Source organism: Chiloscyllium plagiosum, unplaced genomic scaffold, assembly GCF_004010195.1.
Source record: "Chiloscyllium plagiosum isolate BGI_BamShark_2017 unplaced genomic scaffold, ASM401019v2 scaf_45490, whole genome shotgun sequence".
NCBI classification, from domain to species: Eukaryota; Metazoa; Chordata; class Chondrichthyes; order Orectolobiformes; family Hemiscylliidae; genus Chiloscyllium; species Chiloscyllium plagiosum.
In genome coordinates this window covers 1-3,966 of record NW_025193609.1, presented here as the reverse complement: position 1 = coordinate 3,966, position 3,966 = coordinate 1, and the positions used below count along the sequence as shown (strand labels likewise).

The 3,966-nt window shown below is 55.5% G+C and overlaps 1 long non-coding RNA gene across 1 annotated transcript; it reads left to right on the top strand.

Annotated features, from left to right (window-relative positions):
- The first annotated feature begins 1,268 nt into the window (after positions 1–1,268).
- LOC122545769 lies at positions 1,269–3,904 on the top strand. The gene is made up of 3 exons (XR_006310595.1): positions 1,269–1,328; positions 1,913–2,070; positions 3,739–3,904. It is a non-coding gene; the product is annotated as an uncharacterized LOC122545769 (long non-coding RNA).
- Positions 3,905–3,966: the final 62 nt, after the last annotated feature.

The window sequence follows — 3,966 nt, the reverse complement described above, 5'->3', positions numbered from 1 at the left end:
CCGTACCTGGGCTGTGATGGGGACCAGGCCGTAGATGGGCTGTGATGGGACCAGGCCGTACCTGGGCTGTGATGGGGACCAGGCCGTAGCTGGGCTGTGATGGGGACCAGGCCATAGCTGGGCTGTGATGGGGACCAGGACGTAGTTGGGCTCTGATCGGGACCAGGCCGAAGTTGGGCTGTGCTGGGGACTAGGCTGTAGTTGGTCTATGATTGGGACCAGGCCGTGGTTGGGCTGTGATCGGGACCAGGCTGTAGTTGGGCTGTGATGGGGACCAGGCTATAGTTGGGCTGTGATCATGTCCAGGCCGTAGCTGGGTTGTGATGGGGACTAGGCTGTAGTTGGGCTGAGGCTGTAGTTGGGCTGTGATGGGACCAGGCTGTAGTTGGGCTGTGATGGGGACCAGGCCACAGTTCGGCTGTGATGGGGACCAGGCCACAGTTGGGCTGTGATGGGGACTAGGCCGTAGTTGGGCTGTGATTGGGCTGAGGCTATAGTTGGGCTGTGATGGGGACCGGGCCGTAGTTGGGCTGTGATGGGGACTGGGCCGTAGTTTGGCTGTGATGGGGACCAGGCTGTAGCTGGGCTGTGATGGGGACTGGGCCGTAGTTGGGCTGTGATGGGGACCAGGCCAGAGTTGGGCTGAGATGGGGACCAGGCCGGAGTTGGGCTGAGATGGGGACCAGGCCGGAGTTGGGCTGTAATGGGGACCGGGCCGTACCTGGCTGTGATGGGGACCAGGCCGTAGTTAGGCTCTGATGGGGACCAGGCTGTAGTTGGGCTGTGATAGGGACCAGGCCGTAGTTAGGCTCTGATGGGGACCAAGCTGTAGTTGGGCTGTGGTCGGGACCAGGCCGTAGCTGGGGGTGAAGTGGGGAGTCAGAGTGAGGGGTTGTGGGTCTGGGTGTTGGGTCGGGGTCAGGGTAGGTGGTCAGGGTCAGGATTAAGAGCCGGGAGCAGGGTATGGGGTTGTGGGTCAGGGTGAAGGTTCGGATGCCGGGTCGGAGGTCATTGTCAGGGTGAAGAGTTGGGTGCAGAGTAAGATGTTGAGCGTCAGGGTGTGGGGTTGGGGGCAGTGTGATGGGTGGACGCTCAGGGTTTGGGGTCAGCGAGAGGGTGAGTTGTCAGGGGGCACGTTGATGTTGGTGCTGGCAGCAATGTACTGGAATGGGAGCTGGGGGGAGGTGATGGGAAGTGAGATAAAGTCAGTGGTGAAGGGATTGAGGGTTCCTTGTCAAGATTAACTTGATGTTTGATTTATTTTGCAGCAACAAAATATTAAACAGAAATTTGTGGCCTTACTCAAAAGATTCCGAGTGTCAGATGAGGTGAGTTTTTGGGTATTTACATGTACAGAGAGAGAGAGAGTTACACACACTCACTCACACAAGTGCACACTCTCACCTATTCACAGACAAACTCTCACATACGGACCCACACATTCTCACACATAGATGGGCGCGCGCGTGCACAAACACACACACACTCACAAGCAGACACACACTCTCTCATACATGCACACGCTCTCTCACATACACAGACTCTATCTCTCACTCTCTCTCTCTCTCACGCACACACAGACTCTCTCACAACCAGATACACACAGACTCTCACACGGAGATAGACACATACACACACAAACAGACAGACAGACACAGACAGGCACCCTCACACTCACCCACACACATTCACATGGACATAGACACACAAACAGACGCACACTCTCTCTTACACACACCTACACAGGCACACACTCACTCACACACACTCAACTGTCTCTCTCTCTCTCATCCACACTGGCCCTGTTGTCACGTTGTGTCTGTTCAGTAGATCTCGGGCTCAGTGAATATCCTGTTCCGATTTGAAGTGTGCCGGGCTTGTCTCATTAACAACCTTTGCCTGTTCCCCTCAGGTGTTAGCCCTGGAGCACGTGTCTACGGAGCAGATCCAAGAGGTGGAGGAGGATCTGGACTTGTTGTACGATAGTTTGGAATTGTATAACCCAAGTGACAGTGGTCCTGAGATGGAGGAGACTGAGAGCGTGCTCAGCACGCCGAAACCAAAGCTGAAGTAAGTGAGCACCAGGCCTTTTGGCCTAATATCAGCATTGGGGTCAAATAATGACCCCATCAGCAAAGGAATCAGATATGACAGGCTTCCAGACTCCTCAGGCTAGTCATCACAAAGCTCTGGCACCTTTCCTACAGCTTGATCCCTTGAGGACAATCCTGGAGCTTCAGGCCTGTCCTGGAGCTCAGTCCCTTGAGGCCTGTCCTGGAGCTCAGTTCCTTGAGGCCTGTCCTGGAGCTCAGTTCCTTGAGGCCTGTCCAGGGGTTTGAGGCCTGTCCTGGAGCTCAGTCCCTTGAGGCCTGTCCTGGAACTCAGTCCCTTGAAGCCTGCCCTGGAACTCAGTCCCTTGAAGCCTGCCCTGGAACTCAGTCCCTTGAGGCCTTTCCTGGAGATCAGTCCCTTGAGGCCTGTCCTGGAGCTTGAGGCCTATCCTGGAGCTCAGTCCCTTGAGCCTATCCTGGAGCTCAGTCCCTTGAGGCCTGTCCTGGAGCTCAGTCCCTTGAGGCTGTCCTGGAGTTTGAGGCCTATCCTGGAGCTCAGTCCCTTGAGCCTATCCTGGAGCTCAGTCCCTTGAGACCTGTACTGGAGCTCAGTCCCTTGAGGCATGTCCTGGAGCTCAGTCCCTTCAGGACTCTCCGGGAGCTTGAGGCCTGTCATGGAGCTCAGTCCCTTGAGGCCTGTCCTGGAGCTCAGTCCTTGAGGCCTGTCCTGAAGCTCAGTCCCTTGAGGCCTGTCCTGGAGTTTGAGGCCTATCCTGGAGCTCAGTCCCTTGAGCCTATCCTGGAGCTCAGTCCCTTGAGGCCTATCCTGGAGCTCAGTCCCTTGAGGCCTGTCCTGGAGCTCAGTCCTTGAGGCCTGTCCTGGAGCTCAGTCCCTTGAGGCCTGTCCTGGAGCTCAGTCCCTTGGCCTATCCTGGAGCTCACTCCCTTGAGGCCTGTCCTGGAGCTCACTCCCTTGGGGCCTGTCCTGGAGCTCAGTCCCTTGAGGCCTGTCCTGGAGCTCGGTCCCTCAGGGCCTGTCCTGGAGCTCACTCCCTTGGGGCCTGTCCTGGCGCTCACTCCCTTGGGGCCTGTCCTGGAGCTCAGTCCCTTGAGGCCTGTCCTGGAGCTCACTCCTTGGGGCCTGTCCTGGAGCTCAGTCCCTTGAGGCCTGTCCTAGAGTTTGAGGCCTGTCCTGGAGCTCAGTCCCTTGGGGCCTGTCCTGGAGCTCGGTCCCTCAGGGCCTGTCCTGGATCAGATGGACCAAGGTCTTTTCGTGCAAAAGTGCTTTCCTATAAGCTTTCCTAGTTTTTCTTTGTTTTCCCACATGAGGAGAAAGAAACAAAGAGAGAGAGAGAGAAAAGGAGATGGGTGCTTTCTCCCCTTAGCCAGTCAGAGGGCAGAATTTTCTTCACAGCACCACTGCTGTGCCTGACAAGCCAGTATGTATTGTACAACTCTGTAATGTGTAACATGTAAAACTGTCCTGGTGTTCCACTTCGAGCATTCCAGGTTCCATTTCACTTTATAATCTCCCACTGCTTAATCCATGAGTGTCTCTCTCCTGTTTTTCACTGACTCGTTCTCACTCTCTGTCTCTTGCTCCTCAGCTCTCTCTCCATCCATTTCTCTCTCCTTCCCTTCTCCTCAATGATTGACCTTAGTCCCTATCTCTCTTTCTGTCCCTCAGGCCGTTTTTTGAAGGGGTTTCCCAGTCGAGCTCTCAGACTGAGATCGGGAGCCTGAACAGTAAAGGCAGTCTCAGTAAGGAGTTATCCAGCCCAGTAAGTGACTCAAACAGATACTGTGTGTTACAGGGGCGGGGGAAAAGGAAGCTGGTGGTGGTAGTGGAGGAAGGAATTGCCCCCCACACACACTCTCTCTCTAACACACACACACTCTCTCTCTCTCTCTCTCT